The sequence below is a fragment of the Oncorhynchus masou genome, chromosome 2 (genome assembly GCF_036934945.1).
Source record: "Oncorhynchus masou masou isolate Uvic2021 chromosome 2, UVic_Omas_1.1, whole genome shotgun sequence".
NCBI lineage: Eukaryota > Metazoa > Chordata > Actinopteri > Salmoniformes > Salmonidae > Oncorhynchus > Oncorhynchus masou.
The window spans coordinates 11,948,889-11,969,163 of NC_088213.1; the positions used below are offsets into that span (position 1 = coordinate 11,948,889).

A 20,275-nucleotide genomic window follows, 5' to 3' on the forward strand; every position below is an offset into this window, starting at 1 on the left:
ACACACACACACACACACACACACACACACACACACACACACACACACACACACACCATACCCTCTGGCCTTTATGTGCTAATGCTATTGATCAGTCAATAATTAATGAGTTCGGAGAGATGTAACCCAAATGGAAGGTCGGTAGAATGAGACGATGGATAGGCGAATACTAGAGAGGTTGCAGTCTATAGCCTACCACACACACGGCAGTGGTATTTTTTACATCGCTGAGCTCGGACCATGCAGTCTAATGAATTCCATGTGCTCCCTCCCTATTCGAGCCATGGACTGCAGCAAGCGCAAGAGCGATTAGAACACAGTGGCTCCCCGGTGGATATGGAACACACGGAATATTGATGGTGCTGATGTTACACGGATCCCACAAATCCCCCTGACAACGCAAAAATTGTTATCAATAGTTACGCTTATGTTAAATAGGTGGCCTACCGGACTGCATCGAAAACCAGCTTCTGGTGGATATTTAGTAATTACAGAGCGCATATAGGCTACATTCCGCGCGCTCATATACCATTGGTTTGCGTATTAGGCTCTGCGTTATTTCCCAGGGAATCAAGTTGATGGATTGGCTATGGATGCATTGGGTGGTTGTTTGACGAATTTGGATCAGAACATTCGAATAAGAATGGCTGCGTCCTTTTGAGACATGTATGTACACACCTCGACTGCATCCGTGCATATACTTCTATATTTTTTTGATTCTACGCTTGCTACATCGATCATGTTCGGGAATATTGGCTGGACATGTGACCCTTTATGTTAACTGACATTATACCTCTGCAAATCCTCCAGTAGGCTATCAGAGAACTGCACCAATAAGGGATGAACATCAATCGAAATGTGGATAGTCCATTTCAATCTCTGTTTATGGCATTAACTGTGTGCGCTCAAGAATCATTTCACTGAGAAATCCTATATAGGGCACCACGTTCAGTTCCACAGGAAAGGGCTATATGAAGAAATAGCCACAGACTTATCGCTCTCTCACAAACTCGGCAGCATCGGAATACAAAGTGAAAAGCTACCAGCACCCCGCGGGTTTTCTCCACTGTGGCCACAGGAATGGTGGATTCATCCCAATTTCATGCACCTCTTTTTGATCATTTGTATATTTTTTTTATTGCGTTCGAGGTTCGTTTTCTTACGTTTTTGATTCCGTTGCTGTCGATGTAGACTACGTGTGGTTGCCTCGAATCCTTTCACATGGGTGAGAATTGTGCATCGGTCTTACAGCCAATCCAATCGGATACCTTGGCCCTGGTGTGTTTGATTTTTTTTGCTTCATTTTGAGCACAATCCCATATCTTCGAGAAAATGCGTAAGTATCTTTTATTTGATTTATTCACCTCTTATATCTACATTAAGTTAGGCACTTTAATCTTTCTTATCCATCTCGGCTACTCTTCACGACAGAGTGGTCATTCGGGTGTTCAACACGACACCGTTTTCCGCTATAGACTAATGTCGCTATAATTTCGCTTTTAGGCTACATGTGCAATAGTTGATGTTAATTCACATTTTTTAAAGACATAATTAAACCATGTGAAGCTCTCTCGCGCGCGCTTGCGTGTGTGTATATGTGCATGTGTGTTTAAGAGAGAGAGAGAGCGAGAGAGAGCGAGAGAGAGAGAGAGCGAGAGAGAGAGCGAGAGAGAGCGAGAGAGAGAGAGAGAGAGAGAGAGAGAGACACAGAGTCCGAAAGAGACATAGTAAGTGGTTGGATAAATATATACGTAATAATAGGCTTTATTTATTTAATGATGGGGTATGTCCTAAACCGTTTGGTGAGACAGTGTGTTTAGGTAGATTCGGGATTCTGTAAATCCCTGTATAGCCATTATACCAATGTTGCTAGAATACGTCATATGGTCATTCATATTCAGCTCAGGTGTGGTTCGTCATGCCGCTTAGTAATGACACATTTGCAGCACGGGGGCCACCAGATTGACCCACCAAATTCTTCAGGTGAGTTCTACAATAGGGTTTCTTAGATTTTGGATGTTTTGAGTAATATTTCTCAACTGACTCGGCCCCCCAATTAGCTTATAACCACTAACTCTGTATCCGTGCATGTTAAATCCACCGTGATATTTATGACGTTCAAAGCAATTGACTCGAGCGGAGTGTCAGCCCACATGAGACTGCTTGTGTCTCAACCCCAGTGGTCTTCCGGTGGCACAGCTGCTAATGGAATGTGATGGAGGTGCATTAGTGTTTATTTCCCCCAATCGGATTCCTTAGCACTGTTGACCAGAATGAGCATGAAGTCTAACCAGGAGTTATGTAATTTGGTGCTGATTCAGATTCTAAATAGTGGGTGTTATATTATAGCTGCGGTGCCTCAACGGGGCGTCACGCTTGGGTGAGTTACGTGTTGATGTGAGCTGTCCATTGGAAGGTGGTGCTGAAAATACTACCCGCGTTAGGATACTGGAGGGCGATACCTTGTTAGGCCTCCTATATAGATTTACCCGAGCATGAAAGCATATTCCCCAGAACATAAAAGCACATTTCTTTAGATAGTAATACTGTGTTCATGTACGTTTCTCCATTATAAATAACCATTAACCCGTATGCCATGTATGTCATTAGCAGGTTTTAAGGCAACTGTGCATTGAGAAAACATGAATGTTTCAATTGGCATGGACTTTCATTTCAATGGTTTCTCACTGTAAACGTTGTTTCTTCAGAACATTCATTGAAATATGCATGAAGTATATTATCTCTTCACATGTTGTTGCATATTCACCATTTGCCAAAATACCAGCAGCTCAAGAAGAATGATATTTACTTTTTGTCTCATGCTGGTAATAGGAAACCCCTGTCATGTTTTGCCAAAGGCACACATTACCTTAAATTCCATTTATATTTCTTTCAATAATGGCATGTCTGCTATGTGCGTAATATACCACTTTAAATTAGTCGTGTTCAACTAATTACTATGATGGAAGCTGTTTGGTCTTCTTCTTGAATTACTTCAACCTGAAACTGACTGTTACTATTCCATAGCACTGAATATGTTTAGCAGTGCAAATCATGGAAGCAGATTGCACTCATGGTGTGAAGTGACACGTCTGTTGGGTCCCGTGAGCATGGAATCAATACAATGTTACATTTCACAGTCTAATGCCTTGATTTATCAACTTAAATCACAGTCTGAGTTTCTCACTGACTTCTGGCCTTAAGCATCTTCAAATATATGAAGTATCAAAGTCTGGCTTGAATGAGTTGCCAAGAGTTTGGTTTGGATGACATAGAAATTCATATAAATGTTGTGTGATGTTCTCATTTCTCAAATGCGTTCTCGGGTCAAGCTGAGTTTGGTATTCCACACCTTCTGTGGTCTAGATCACATGATATTAATTTAGAGAAATGTCCACGCCTCAATCCTAAAGGAGTCAGAAAGATTGATACCATCTAATAATGTGGTGCCAATCTTCCCCAGTCATTTGTTGCTGAGAGGATGAACTTTCCTTTAAAGGTCATTCATTAACACTGGCCATCAGTGTCCTCCAGTGGAGGCTTGTGAAGATCTTGGTCAGCATTGTTCAGTGATAATACTGTAGATTACATGGGGGGCTACATTCACACTGGGGGGGGGGCTAAATGCACCCCGGGCAGCCTAACTGCACACTGGGGGGGGGGGGGGGGCTAAATACACCCCAGGCAGCATTGTTCAGTGATAATACTGTAGATTACATGGGGGGCTACATTCACACTGGGGAGGGGGCTAAATGCACCCCGGGCAGCCTAACTGCACACTGGGGGGGGGGGGGGGGGCAGCCTAACTTCACACTGGGGGGGCTAAATACACCCCGGGCAGTCTAAATGTACACTGGGGGGGGGGGGGGGGCTAAATACACCCCGGCAGCCTAACTTCACACTGGGGGGGGGGGGGGCTAAATACACCCCGGGCAGCCTAAATGCACACTGGGGGGAGGCTAAATACACCCCGGGCAGCCTAAATGCACACTGGGGGGTCTGTGTCAGAATGTAACTATTACCTACAGTTTACTGAAGGTATTTTTACAGTATTGTACTAACAATACTGCATGCTGTTTAGAAGAATATATGCACTAATTACAGTATGACCATGCTATGTCTCATTCATACTGAGGAGTTGAACTAAGAGGAAGTAGACACATGTGCTGCCACTGCCTCATACTTCTACTGTAGTCCATACACTGCCTCATACTTATACTGTAGTTGATTCACTGCCTCATACTTCTACTGTCATCAATACACTGCCTCATACTTCTACTGTAGTCCATACACTGCCTCATACCTCTACTGTAGTTGATACACTTCCTCATATTCTAAAGTAGTTGATATATTGACTCTTACTTCTACTGTAGTACATACACTGCCTCATACTTATACTGTAGTCCATACACTACCTCATACTTCTACTGTAGTTGATTCACTGCCTCATACTTCTACTGTCATCAATACACTGCCTCATACTTCTACTGTAGTCCATACACTGCCTCATACCTCTACTGTAGTTGATTCACTGCCTCATATTCTAAAGTAGTTGTAGTTGATACACTTCCTCATATTCTAAAGTAGTTGATATATTGACTCTTACTTCTACTGTGGTACATACACTGCCTCATACTTTTACTGTAGTTGATACATTGCCTCTTACTTTTACTGTAGTCGATGCACTGCCTCATGCTTCTACTATAGTTGATATACTGCCTCATACTTCTACTGTAGTCAATACACTGCCTCATACTTCTACTGTAGTCCATACACTGCCTCATAACTCTACTGTAGTTGATATATTGACTCTTACTTCTACTGTAGTCGATGCATTGCCTCATGCTTCTACTATAGTCGATATACTGCCTCATACTTCTACTATAGTTGATATACTGCCTCATACTTCTACTATAGTCGATATACTGCCTCATACTTCTACTATAGTCGATATACTGCATCATACTTATACTGTGGTCCATGCCTTTAAGATTATTTATTTAGTTTTGTTTTCACCTCATTTTAACATTATGTCGTAAAAAATGTAATTCATTCTGTCGTTAACTTCTTCGGGATCGGTATCCCTTCCACAGGACGGTTGAGCTAACGTAGGCTAATGGGATTAGCATAAGTTTGTAAGTAACAAGAACATTTCCTAGGACGTAGACATATATGATATTGGCAGAAAGCTTAAATTGTTGTTAATCTAACTGCACTGTCCAATTTACAGTAGCTATTACAGTGAAAGAACACCATGTTATTGTTTGAGGAGAGCGCATAATTTTCAACATGAAGAATAATTAATAAACAAACTAGGCACATTTGGGCAGTCTTTATACAACATTTTGAACAGAATTAAAATTGGTCCCTCGGATCAGTCTAACAAGTTGCACATAGACTGCTGCCATCTAGTGGCCAAAATCTAAATTATACCTGGGCTGGAATAATACATTATGGCCTTTCTCTTGAATTTCAAAGATGATGGTACAACAAAAAAATACAAAAGAATGTTGTTGTTTTTTGTATTATCTTTTATCAGATCTAATGTGTTATATTCTCCAACATCTCTTTCACATTTCCACAACCTTCAAAGTGTTTCCTTTCATGCATATGCATATTCTTGCTTCAGGGCCTGAGCTACAGGCAGTTAGAGTTGGGTATGTCATTTTAGGTGAAAATTGAAAAATGGGGGCATATCCATTTTTTATGTTAAAAAACTAGTTTCCCTATCTCAAGAGGTTAAATAAAAATGACTATATTAAGTGCCTATTAAGTGCCAAATAAAGTAACAGGGTTGACCGTAACAGGGTTGACCGTAACAGAGTTGACGATTTCATCTTTAATCAGCCATAAATCCCCTTGTGACAGGATGAATGGAAGCTTGTAACAAAAAAAGAAAGAAATTGTTGATTTTTTTGTTGCCTGTCTGTCTACGAGTAATAGGGTTGCTGCGTTATGCTCGACCCATTCAGTTTCCCACCAGAAAATGGTGCTCACCAGGTTTTACACTATTAGATGTTCAATATTTATCTTGACAAAAAAATATTTAAAAAGGAATAGTTTCACCATATTAAAACGAGAGTTCAGTTTACAGAACAGGGTTGACCTTAAAACGAGGGCCGGATTGTTGTTTTTTACCCTAAAATGAATCACTAATCACATGAAATACAGTGAGCTCCAAAACTATTGGGACAGTAACACATTTGTTGTTGTTTTGGCTTTGTACTCCACCACTTTGGATGATACAATATAATACAATATATGCTAACTTCCCCAGTTATTGTAATGGTGAGAGATTAGCATGTCTTGGGGCTATGATAAAAAAAAGCTAACCTCCCCTGTAATTGTAATGGTGAGAGATTAGCATGTCTTGGGGGTATGATAAAAAATGCTAACCTCCCCTGTAATTGTAATGCTGAGAGATTAGCATGTCTTGGGGGTATGATAAAAAATGCTAACCTCCCCTGTAATTGTAATGCTGAGAGATTAGCATGTCTTGGGGGTATGATAAAAAATGCTAACCTCCCCTTTAATTGTAATGCTGAGAGATTAGCATGTCTTGGGGGTATGATAAAAAATGCTAACTTCCCCTGTAATTGTAATGCTGAGAGATTAGCATGTCTTGGGGGTATGATAAAAAATGCTAACTTCCCCTGTAATTGTAATGCTGAGAGATTAGCATGTCTTGGGGGTATGATAAAAAATGCTAACTTCCCCTGTAATTGTAATGCTGAGAGATTAGCATGTCTTGGGGGTATGATAAAAAATGCTAACCTCCCCTTTAATTGTAATGCTGAGAGATTAGCATGTCTTGGGGGTATGATAAAAAATGCTAACCTCCCCTGTAATTGTAATGCTGAGAGATTAGCATGCCTTGGGGGTATGATAAAAATGCTAACCTCTCCTTGTTATTGTAATGGTGAGAGGATAGCATGTCTTGGAGGCATGATATTTGTGCCTCTAACTTTCTCACTCATCATTATTCACGATTCATTCAGGACTATGCGTAATCATAGTAGCATCCACATTCATGTAGAAGTGTTTAGAACCATGTTATATTCTTATTTACAATAAATGTGACTCCAAAATGACACAATACATTATTAAACATTCATTTCTATTGGGCACAACATTTTCTGAAACACAACCAAAACTAACAGTAAATGCATCCAACAAGTTTGTGGAGTCACAAGCTTGATGTAGTCAATGCATGCTAGGAATATGGGAACAAATTCAACATTTTTGACTACTTAAATACACATATGTGAATTTGTCCCAATACTTTTAGTCCCATAAAATGGGGGAACTATGTACATAAAGTGCTGTAATTTCACAACGGTTCCCCTGATATTGATGAAAATACACTCAAATTAAAGCTGACAGTCTGCACAGTCATTGTATCATTTCAAATCCAAAGTGCCGGAGTACAGAGCCAAAACAAAACAAAAACATGTCACGGTTCCAATACTGTTGGAGGTCACTGTAAATAATCATCTTCAGGAAATGACTTTATCAAAGCAACAACATAACTATGCTTTACAACGATGGTGAAAACCTGGAGAGATGTTATGGTTCCAATACTGTTGGAGGTCACTGTAAATAATCATCTTCAGGAAATGACTTTATCAAAGCAACAACATAAATAGGCTTTACAACGATGGTGAAAACCTGGAGAGATGTTATGGTTCAGTAGGTTACAGTCTTACTGGAGGTTACAGAAGGTGCATGGAGGGACATTTCAAAATGCTGAATTTTGACACATTACCAAGTCTTTATTCATATAAAAAAGTAAAATTTATTAAATTCTCCATGTGGTGTTTATTAAAGGGCATTTAATTGAATATAACAGGCTTTTCACTCCAATATTGGTGCACAATTTCTACTTAAAATATCAAAGGGATGCAAAGGGCACTCATTTAGTGGAACAACCCAGTTGAGAAAGTGCCTTCGGTTCCATCTTGCTCGATTAAAAGATGATACATATTTTGAGCGTGTCAATCCTGCAACAATCAGCCCACTTACAGTGTCCATCCAGTGCATGTCCGGAATACAAGGTATCTTATCTGCCCCCTACAATTTGACGAGGCATAATATTGACAATCTTTCTAAATTAATAATGTATATTCATCTTATAAAATTGGTGCATATGTTGATATAGCCATGGATGGTTACAGTATATGAGCCTTGCTGTCAGACAGCCACTGTTCGGGTCCTTTAATGTGAAAACAATCACTGCTGATTTTCATTGTTCCCCTCTAATCAGGAACAGATTTAGACCTGGGACACCAGGACACTAGGTGAGTGCAATTAATTATCAGGTAGAGAAGACAACCAGCAGTACATCGGACCTCCAGGCTCGGATTTATACACCTTTGACTTAGATAAACCTTTGGTGACTATATCGACTAGCCTGTTTAAACCACACTGGAATGCTGCAGTGTTCAGTGGTGTAACCAGGCTATTGACATGCATCACTTAAATGTCTCCCAACTCTGCTTCCAGTAGGCAGCTGCTGCCTGCTTCCATTGAGTGTTATACGACTGCAAGCCAAGGAAATAAAATGTTCACGAATGTTAATTTCTGACTGTCTTGGACGTTTGTCAATGGCAAACATGCTGATCCATTTGTTCAGATCATTATCTTTCCTGTTGTACTCGTACTGTACAGGATTGATGTTCAATAGTGTTTCAGTTGAGGGATCTACTGAAGAGAAAGTCCACAGGGAGATAAATTCCACAGTATGTGTGTGCGTGAGTGTCTGTCTGTGCATGTTTATGAGTGTCTGTGTATCTGTGTGTGTCTGTTTGTCTGTGTCCCTCCTTTCTAGTAAACAACGATCTCCCTCACCTTGTGTCTCCTGCTCAAACCCTAATCAGCTGTTCTGTCCTTCTGAAGTGGGGCTTCCCCAATATCACAGAGCACTGACCCTGATTTAGCCCCTATCTTCCTGCCCATCCAGTCTTGGTGGATGGTTACTGAACCACCCTCCCCCTGATGAAACATATGTTTGTGTCCGGTCTGGAGACAGCAGGCCATATCTCGATGAAGTTGACTGCTTGTGAATGAGTTCGACCAACGTATCAGCCTGGCCAGACTGATGGAACTCTTCTCATTATTCCAGCCACTGTGGCAGTCAGGATCGTCATGGTTCCGTGCTCCTGAAAGAGGATTATTCAGCCTGTTCCGCAGCCTGTCACTCTGCAATCCTGACATTTAAATCAAAGTTAGCATGCTAAATGTGAAGAAGACAGGCCCGTCCCGTTGTCTGTGATGTTGGCTTTCTGTCTAATGTGGTTTAAACTTTACAGGTGGCTTCTTATCCCAGAGAGGGACACAGTTCAGAGGGTTGTTGACAAGGACCGGAAAATACCATGGTAACACTTTACCAAGAACCAGCAGGTAGATTGTTTGTCATAATGCGTTAAGACTTTTCATAAGAATTTGTTCTTAACTGACTTGCCTAGTAAAATAAAGGTAAAAAAAAAAAAAAAAACTTTTCATAGGAATGTAGTGTATGAACCAGGATATAGAATGAGACTTTTCACAGGAATGTAGTATATGAACCAGGATATAGAATGAGACTTTTCACAGGAATGTAGTATATGAACCAGGATATAGAATGAGACTTTTCATAGGAACGTAGTATATGAACCAGGATATAGAATGATACTTTTCACAGGAATGTAGTATATGAACCAGGATATAGAATGAGACTTTTCACAGGAATGTAGTATATGAACCAGGATATAGAATGATACTTTTCACAGGAATGTAGTATATGAACCAGGATATAGAATGATACTTTTCACAGGAATGTAGTATATGAACCAGGATATAGAATGAGACTTTTCACAGGAACGTAGTATATGAACCAGGATATAGAATGAGACTTTTCATAGGAACGTGGTATATGAACCAGGATATAGAATGAGACTTTTCACAGGAACGTAGTATATGAACCAGGATATGGAATGAGACTTTTCACAGGAACGTAGTATATGAACCAGGATATAGAATGAGACTTTTCACAGGAATGTAGTATATGAACCAGGATATAGAATGAGACTTTTCACAGGAACGTAGTATATGAACCAGGATATAGAATGAGACTTTTCATAGGAACGTAGTATATGAACCAGGATATAGAATGAGACTTTTCATAGGAACGTAGTATATGAACCGGGATATAGAATGAGACTTTTCACAGGAATGTAGTATATGAACCAGGATATAGAATGAGACTTTTCATAGGAACGTAGTATATGAACCAGGATATAGAATGAGACTTTTCACAGGAACGTAGTATATGAACCAGGATATAGAATGAGACTTTTCACAGGAATGTAGTATATGAACCAGGATATAGAATGAGACTTTTCACAGGAACGTAGTATATGAACCGGGATATAGAATGCAAGCGTTTTGCGCCAGAACTGCCCCACGCCTCCAAGCATTGATGTTTATTTTTGAGACTCTGGGAAAGTCTAGGTCAGAGAAACACTAAACTTCCTCCTCTCTCTCACTGATTCCGTGGACGGAACCTCAAGGGTTCATCTAATGAGTGCGTTCCAAAAACACAGAGTCTACAGTATGCAGGCCTGAGGAGTTTAGAAGATCATCATATCATATTGATGTGCTTCCTGATACTTCAAACATTCCTCTAATTACTGCAAACATCTGATGACCTGCACAGACCTGCACAGAATGTGTGCACCTGAAACGCACCCATTCACTGAGTCACTGCAGGTATAGAATCTTCCTCTGTGTGGCAGAGCTTTGACCAATAGAGAGTAGCTACAGTGTAAACCAACCACCCACCAACAAGCCCTGGTTGGCACCTTTCTGCCTACCTAATCACACTCCTACACATGACAGAATCCAACAGTGCTCCAGATAAAATACAGCTATTTCAGTAGAAGGTGCCTCTGATAAAATACAGCTATTTCAGTAGAAGATGCCTCTGATAAAATACAGCTATTTCAGTAGAAGATGCCTCTGATAAAATACAGCTATTTCAGTAGAAGATGCCTCTGATAAAATACAGCTATTTCAGTAGAAGATGCCTCTGATAAAATACAGCTATTTCAGTAGAAGATGCCTTGGATAAAATACAGGCCTCTGCTTAAAAACTGCTAATGCTAAAGAGCTCCAAAGGGCTTTGCCACGAAGCGTCTGCATATCTCATCTGTTAATATCCATAGGAAGCCTTTGAACACACTCCTTCTTACCAGGAAAATCCTTTAGAAATTCTTAGTAATAACTAAAGCGATGATAGATTGTCATGTTGATGGAGGAAGCTGATCTTCGCTCACTCACTCCTTTTATTTCACAAATCCCACCCTGCTTTCTTTACCTCTACTCTACTCTCTCCATCTCCTTTTCCCTCTCTCGTTTTATTGTCTGTTTACCTAACTCTTAAAGAGATGGTCGTGATAACTCCACTCCAGTGAACATGCAGATATTCCCTCACAGTCATTCATCATGAGGAAATGGAATCAGTCATTTGTGGTCTATAGTCACCAATCAAATGTGGAGTGAATTACTAACTTCATTCATGTTTGTCCTCTGAACAGACCAATCCGACAGGTCTCACTGACATGCTTTGCATCTACTTAAAGACTCTACAAAATAAGTGTGAAAATCAATTTCTGACTAAAGAAATGGTGCTACTGTATGCTGTTTGAGCTAGTCTTGTCCTTGGAAGGTTACCTCATCAGTTGTATGGTTCTGTTCAGCGTAGGTTGGTTAGAAACTGCAGCAGTCTTGTCCTTGGAAGGTTACCTCATCAGTCGTATGGTTCTGTTCAGCGTAGGTTGGTTAGAAACTGCAGCAGTCTTGTCCTTGGAAGGTTACCTCATCAGTAGTATGGTTCTGTTCAGCGTAGGTTGGTTAGAAACTGCAGCAGTCTTGTCCTTGGAAGGTTACCTCATCAGTAGTATGGTTCTGTTCAGCGTAGGTTGGTTAGAAACTGCAGCAGTCTTGTCCTTTGAAGGCTACCTCATCAGTAGTATGGTTCTGTTCAGCGTAGGTTGGTTAGAAACTGCAGCAGTCTTGTCCTTGGAAGGTTACCTCATTAGTAGTATGGTTCTGTTCAGCGTAGGTTGGTTAGAAACTGCAGCAGTCTTGTCCTTGGAAGGTTACCTCATTAGTAGTATGGTTCTGTTCAGCGTAGGTTGGTTAGAAACTGCAGCAGTCTTGTCCTTGGAAGGCTACCTCATCAGTAGTATGGTTCTGTTCAGCGTAGGTTGGTTAGAAACTGCAGCAGTCTTGTCCTTGGAAGGTTACCTCATCAGTCTTATGGTTCTGTTCAGCGTAGGTTGGTTAGAAACTGCAGCAGTCTTGTCCTTGGAAGGCTACCTCATCAGTCTTATGGTTCTGTTCAGCGTAGGTTGGTTAGAAACTGCAGCAGTCTTGTCCTTGGAAGGCAACCTCATCAGTCTTATGGTTCTGTTCAGCGTAGGTTGGTTAGAAACTGCAGCAGTCTTGTCCTTGGAAGGCTACCTCATCAGTCTTATGGTTCTGTTCAGCGTAGGTTGGTTAGAAACTGCAGCAGTCTTGTCCTTGGAAGGCAACCTCATCAGTCTTATGGTTCTGTTCAGCGTAGGTTGGTTAGAAACTGCAGCAGTCTTGTCCTTGGAAGGTTACCTCATCAGTCTTATGGTTCTGTTCAGCGTAGGTTGGTTAGAAACTGCAGCAGTCTTGTCCTTGGAAGGCAACCTCATCAGTCTTATGGTTCTGTTCAGCGTAGGTTGGTTAGAAACTGCAGCAGTCTTGTCCTTGGAAGGTTACCTCATCAGTCTTATGGTTCTGTTCAGCGTAGGTTGGTTGGAAACTGCAGCAGTCTTGGCTTATATTTCCTATTGCTGTTATATCTTGTGTGCTAATCTTACATTGTAGAATAATTCACGGTCGGATAAATTTAATCTTTTAATACAATATTTACCATCTTATTTGAAACCGAGCTTTAGTGCAGTGGGCAAAATGTTAGTCTTACCAGAAAACTTCCCAATGCCACTTTTGATTGAATAGTCCTGCAATCATATACATGCTGGTGTGTTTGCGTAGTATTTTGTTTGGCCAGGTATTCCTTTAGGACATACTTAGCCCTCCACTCTGTTGCTCTAGTGTAGCCATGCTACGGTACATATGGCAGGTTGGAGTTCTGCCATCGTTCGGCTTCAGGGCAGGGGTTGGGTGGAGAGCATCCTCAAATCAAACAGAGTTTTATTTGACACATGCTCCGTATACAGCAGAGGCCTTACTGTGAAATGCTGATGGACAAGCCATTAACCAACAATTTCCTCCCAAAAAAGTCAGACAAATCTGCTAAGTAAACAAAATGAAAAATAGTAACACAATAAAATAACAGTAACGAGACTATATACAGGGGTAACGGGACTGAGTCAATGTGCGGGGGTACAGGGTAGTCGAGGTAATTGAGGTAATATGTACTATACATGTAGGTAGGTGTAAAGTGACTACGCATAGATAACAAACAGAGAGTAACAGCTGTGTGTGTGTCAGTGTAGTATGTGTGTGTTTGTGTGTGTGTCAGTGTGGTGTGTGTGAGTGTGTGGTTAGAGTCCAGTGCGTGCACATCGAGCCTGTGTACGAGCACTGGATGAGGAGTGCATAGTATTTTGGTACACATTTCTTAATTAGATCTTCAGCTAATTTAGATTTTAAATTCCGACCTTGCGAAGGGTTTAGAAATCCGTTTTTATGGGGGTTGTCACTAAAGCATAGAATCCTATTCGCATGATTGTGACAGATGGAATTCATGTAGTGTTTGAAATTCCATTTACCAGGTAGGCTACCTTGAGCTGTCACGTGTGTTCTATCAGCGCTAACACACCTGATTCAACTGGTCAACTCATTCTTTAAGCCCTTGATTAGCTAGATCATGTGTGTTCTATCAGCGCTAACACACCTGATTCAACTGGTCAACTCATTCTTCAAGCCCTTGATTAGCTAGATCATGTGTGTTCTATCAGCGCTAACACACCTGATTCAACTGGTCAACTCATTCTTCAAGCCCTTGATTAGCTAGATCATGTGTGTTCTATCAGCGCTAACACACCTGATTCAACTGGTCAACTCATTCTTCAAGCCCTTGATTAGCTAGATCATGTGTGTTCTATCAGCGCTAACACACCTGATTCAACTGATCAACTCATTCTTCAAGCCCTTGATTAGCTAGATCATGTGTGTTCTATCAGCGCTAACACACCTGATTAAACTGGTCAACTCCTTCTTCAAGCCCTTGATTAGCTAGATCATGTGTGTTCTATCAGCGCTAACACACCTGATTCAACTGGTCAACTCATTCTTCAAGCCCTTGATTAGCTAGATCATGTGTGTTCTATCAGCGCTAACACACCTGATTAAACTGGTCAACTCATTCTTCAAGCCCTTGATTAGCTAGATCATGTGTGTTCTATCAGCGCTAACACACCTGATTAAACTGATCAACTCCTTCTTCAAGCCCTTGATTAGCTAGATCATGTGTGCTAGTGCTGGGATTTAACAAATATGTGCAACAGTCTACGGCTGGGGGTCCCTGAGGAGTGGATTGGTCAATACTAATCTAGCACGGTATGTTTGAGAGACATGGATTGGTCAATACTTATCTAGCACGGCAGGTTTGAGAGACATGGATTGGTCACGACTGATCTAGATCTAACACGGTAGGTATGGGAGACATGGATTGGTCAAGACGGATCTAGCACGGTAGGTATAGGAGACATGGATTAGTCAAGACTGATCTGGTACAGTAGGTATGGGAGACATGGATTGGTCAACACTGATCTAGTACAGTAGGTATGGGAGACATGGATTGGTCAACACTGATCTAGTACAGTAGGTATGGGAGACATGGATTAGTCAAGACTGATCTAGTACAGTAGGTATGGGAGACATGGATTGGTCAAGACTGATCTAGTACAGTAGGTATGGGAGACATGGATTGGTCAACACTGATCTAGTACAGTAGGTATGGGAGACATGGATTAGTCAAGACTGATCTAGTACAGTAGGTATGGGAGACATGGATTGGTCAACACTGATCTAGTACAGTAGGTATGGGAGACATGGATTAGTCAAGACTGATCTGGTACAGTAGGTATGGGAGACATGGATTAGTCAAGACTGATCTAGTACAGTAGGTATGGGAGACATGGATTGGTCAACACTGATCTAGTACAGTAGGTATGGGAGACATGGATTAGTCAAGACTGATCTGGTACAGTAGGTATGGGAGACATGGATTAGTCAAGACTGATCTAGTACAGTAGGTATGGGAGACATGGATTGGTCAACACTGATCTAGTACAGTAGGTATGGGAGACATGGATTAGTCAAGACTGATCTGGTACAGTAGGTATGGGAGACATGGATTGGTCAACACTGATCTAGTACAGTAGGTATGGGAGACATGGATTAGTCAAGACTGATCTGGTACAGTAGGTATGGGAGACATGGATTGGTCAACACTGATCTAGTACAGTAGGTATGGGAGACATGGATTGGTCAACACTGATCTAGTATAGTAGGTATGGGAGACATGGATTGGTCAACACTGATCTAGTACAGTAGGTATGGGAGACATGGATTGGTCAACACTGATCTAGTACAGTAGATATGGGAGACATGGATTGGTCAACACTGATCTAGTACAGTAGATATGGGAGACATGGATTGGTCAACACTGATCTAGTACAGTAGGTTTGGGAGACATGGATTGGTCAACACTGATCTAGTACAGTAGATATGGGAGACATGGATTGGTCAACACTGATCTAGTACAGTAGGTTTGGGAGTCTCATTCCCTTGTCTGGTCATGAAAGGTCATTATTATCATTAGATGACAGATGAACATGAATGCCATTAAAAGTAGACATGAAAAGGCACGGATTACAATGCATGTATACATACATATTGGCTCTACCGTAGCAATAGCAAGTCAACAACAATGGTTGTGATCAGACTAATACACAGGAGAGAGAGAGAGAGAACCGGGCCTCATATCTAGAAATCCACTAGCAGACGTTGACTTAATTGTTGATTACGGGGACTCCCAGTCCCGGCGATATCATATTCATGAGCCAAATGGTGCATGTTGTAATATGCATGAGCAAATTAGATGTGTGAAGAACAAGAGGAGGCTGCTCCAAATGCACAGGGATTCAAAACACTACTTTGATTCTTTTTTTCTGCCATAAAAAATTGATGAAAATGTTGTTTTCTTGTATCATTGATCCAGTTACTATGTTTCCTACAGCAATGCAGTCACTTTCTCAGTTCTGGGGATTTATCAGAGAAAAGGAAATGGAGGGTGTCTTTGTGGGGCCATATCATCTGACTCTTATTCATTAGGGAACACGTAGCAAAACTTTTTACAACAGAGAACAAAAACTAGCATCTCTCATTGGACTGCCTCTGGTATTCGCTTCCTGTTTCATTCCGTTTTCTTCCATTCGGTGCCAAATGAATACAACCCTGTGAGCCTGGGCTGGAGAACATAAGGGTGTCTAATTAAACAGAGCTGTGTTTAAAGGTCCCTCTTCAGATGAGGCTGTGTTCATGACCCAGGATCAAGGAGACAGGCCTTTTCTGCAACATGGAGCCAGCAGCTCCGAGGGCCACGAGGGACGTGCGCAGGAGAAAAGATGACTGTATCTTATAAAGATAACACTTGTGGACGATGTCAGAGGAGAGAATACTTTTACACACATTTTATTGTAGGGTTTGTTGCTGTGATACATAGGAATCTGCTTATGAAATTCAAATAAGTTGCAAATCAGGCATTGTTGAGTGCTTGTCAAATATTACTGTATCTAATACTTAATTCTTGCAATGCAACAAGCTTAAGCTGCAATGCCGAATAAGGCACCTATAACCTCTGCAAATAGCATAGAAGACGCATAGAAGTACATAAGTCATGTGGACGCTGAAAACTAAGGTGTTAAATAAACAAAGGCTCATTTCACACTTCATAGGCCAGGGGGCTTGGCTGCTGGGGCGCTCCAGCTTACAGTGCCTTCAGAAACCATTACACACCCCTTGACTTATTCCACATTTTGTTGTTACAGCCTGAATTCAAAATGGATGAAATAAAACAAATTCTCACCTATCTTCAAACAATACCCCATAATGACAAAGTGAAAACATGTTTTTAGAAATCTTAGTAAATGCATTGAAAAATATATACAGAAATCTAATTGACATAAGTATTCACACCCCTGAGTCAATACTTAGTAGAATCACCTTTGGTGGCTATTACAGCTTTGAGTCGTCTTGGTTTGTCTGTATCAGCTTTGAGTATTCTAGGGTTTGTCTGGATCAGCTTTGAGTTGTCTAGGGTATGTATCAGCTTTGAGTCGTCTTGGGTTTGTCTGGATCAGCTTTGAGTTGTCTTGGGGATGTCTGGATCAGCTTTGAGTCATCTAGGGGATGTCTGGATCAGCTTTGAGTCGTCTTGGGGATGTCTGTATCAGCTTTGAGTCGTCTTGGGGATGTATCAGCTTTGAGTCATCTTGGGGATGTCTGTAACAGCTTTGAGTTGTCTTGGGGATGTCTGGATCAGCTTTGAGTCGTCTTGGGTTTGTCTGGATCAGCTTTGAGTTATCTAGGGTATGTATCAGCTTTGAGTCTTCTAGGGTTTGTCTGTATCAGCTTAGAGTTGTCTAGGGTATGGATCAGCTTTGTGTCATCTTGGGGATGTCTGTAACAGCTTTGAGTCGTCTTGGGGATGTCTGGATCAGCTTTGAGTATTCTAGGGTTTGTCTGGATCAGCTTTGAGTTGTCTAGGGTATGTATCAGCTTTGAGTCGTCTTGGGTTTGTCTGGATCAGCTTTGAGTTGTCTTGGGGATGTCTGGATCAGCTTTGAGTCGTCTTGGGGATGTCTGGATCAGCTTTGAGTCGTCTTGGGTTTGTCTGGATCAGCTTTGAGTTATCTAGGGTATGTATCAGCTTTGAGTCTTCTAGGGTTTGTCTGTATCAGCTTAGAGTTGTCTAGGGTATGGATCAGCTTTGTGTCATCTTGGGGATGTCTGTAACAGCTTTGAGTCGTCTTGGGGATGTCTGGATCAGCTTTGAGTCGTCTTGGGGTTGTCTGTATCAGCTTTGAGTTGTCTTGGGTTTGTCTGGATCAGCTTTGAGTCATCTTGGGGATGTCTGTATCAGCTTTGAGTCGTCTTGGGGATGTCTGGATCAGCTTTGAGTCGTCTTGGGGATGTCTGGATCAGCTTTGAGTCATCTTGGGGATGTCTGGATCAGCTTTGAGTCATCTTGGGGATGTCTGGATCAGCTTTGAGTCGTCTTGGGGATGTCTGTATCAGCTTTGAGTCGTCTTGGGGATGTATCAGCTTTGAGTCATCTTGGGGATGTCTGTAACAGCTTTGAGTTGTCTTGGGGATGTCTGGATCAGCTTTGAGTCGTCTTGGGGATGTCTGTATCAGCTTTGAGTCGTCTTGGGGATGTCTGTATCAGCTTTGAGTCATCTTGGGGATGTCTGTATCAGCTTTGAGTCGTCTTGGGGATGTCTGGATCAGCTTTGAGTCGTCTTGGGGATGTCTGGATCAGCTTTGAGTCGTCTTGGGGATGTCTGGATCAGCTTTGAGTCGTCTTGGGGATGTCTGGATCAGCTTTGAGTCGTCTTGGGGATGTCTGGATCAGCTTTGAGTCGTCTTGGGGATGTCTGGATCAGCTTTGAGTCGTCTTGGGGATGTCTGGATCAGCTTTGCACATCTGGATTTGGGGATTTTCTCAAGCTCTGTTCAGTTAGATGGGGAGCGGCAGTGAACAGCAATCTTGAAGTCTTTCCACAGATTTTCAATGGGATTCAAGTCTGGGAGTTGGCTGGGCCACTCAAAGACTTTCACATTCTTGATCTGAAGCCATTCCAGCGTTGCTTTGGCTGTATGCATTGTCCTGTTGGAACGTAAATCTTCTCCCCAGTCTAAGGCCATTTGCACTCTGAAGCAGGTTCTCATCAACGGTTTGCCTGTGTGTGGCACCATTCATTGTTCCCTCTATCCTTACCAGTCCATGCCACTGAAAAGCATCAACATGACATGATGCTGCCACCACCATGCTTCACAGTAGGGATGGTGTTAGATGGGTGATGTGCTGTGCCTGTCTTTTCCAGGCATAGCGCTTTGCATTCTGGCCTAAAAGTTCAATTTTGGTCTCATCACACGACAATGCTCTGAGTCCTTCACGGGCCTTTTTGCAAACTCCAGGAATCCTGTAATGTGCCTTTTTCTCAGAAGTTGCTTCCGTCTGGCCACTCTCCCATAAAACCCTGATTGGTGAAGTGCAATAGAGACTGTTGTCCTTCTGGCAGGATCTCCCATCTCAGCCAAGGAGCTTCGTAGTTCTGTCAGAGTGGTCATTGGGTTCTTGGTCACTTTCCTGACCAACGTCTTTCTTGCCAGGTTGCTCAGTTTGGTAGGACTGCCAGCTCTAGGCAGATTCTGGGTATTTCCCCCCCCCCAAAACAAATCCCCAATGATTGAGACCACTGTGCTCTTGGAAACGTTCAACACTCGAGAAATTACACCCTTCGCCAGATATCTGCCTATCATCACAATTCTATTTCGGAGATGGTATAGCTTCTGCTCTGACATGCACTGTCAGCTGTGAGATCTTATAGTGGGACCATATATAGACAGGTGTGTTTATTTCTAAATCATGTCTAAACAATTGAATTTATCACAGGTGGACTTCAATCAAGTTGTGGTGACATCTCAAGGATAATCAAAATAAATTGGATGCACCTGAGCTCAATTTGGAGTGGCATAGCAAAGGGGTGTGAATAATTATGTAAATTACATTTCTGTATTTCATTTTCAATAAATGTGCAAACATTTGTAAAAACAGGTTTTTATGGGGTATCGTGTGTAGATGGGTGAGAGAGAAAAATCAATGTAACCCATGTTGAATTCAGACTGTAACAACAACAAAATGAGGAATAAGTCTAGTGGTATGAATACTTTCTGAAGGCCCTGTAGGGGCTTGGCATGGCAAGGCATTGGAGCTGGACTCTGGCTCTCTGGCCGTTCCAGCCACCAGCACGTCAGTGCATCTCAGCTCTTTACAAGATTGCTTGTGTAATGCCATCTGTATTCAGGGGATGAGTGCCTACATTTTGCACCCAGGCAAAGAGAGAGAGAGAGAGGGAGAGAGACAGACGCAGAGAGAGAGAGAGAGAGAGGAGGGAGAGAGGGAGGGAGAGAGACAGATGCAGAGAGAGAGAGAGAGAGAGAGAGAGAG

At 41.8% G+C, this 20,275-nt stretch overlaps 1 protein-coding gene across 4 annotated transcripts in view; it reads left to right on the top strand.

Moving 5' to 3' along the window:
• The first annotated feature begins 269 nt into the window (after positions 1–269).
• Positions 270–20,275, top strand: part of LOC135555272 (leucine-rich repeat-containing protein 4C-like) — a 49,679-nt gene continuing 29,673 nt past the window's right edge. Inside the window, exons 1-2 of one of the 4 annotated variants that reach the window (XR_010457853.1) lie at positions 270–1,336; positions 8,828–9,451. The gene's annotated coding sequence lies outside the window, so the exon portion shown is untranslated. Of the gene's footprint in view, positions 1,337–1,671; positions 1,728–8,827; positions 9,452–20,275 lie in introns of those variants that run through there. The other 3 variants (XR_010457854.1, XR_010457855.1, XM_064987590.1) reach the window with 3 other exon arrangements.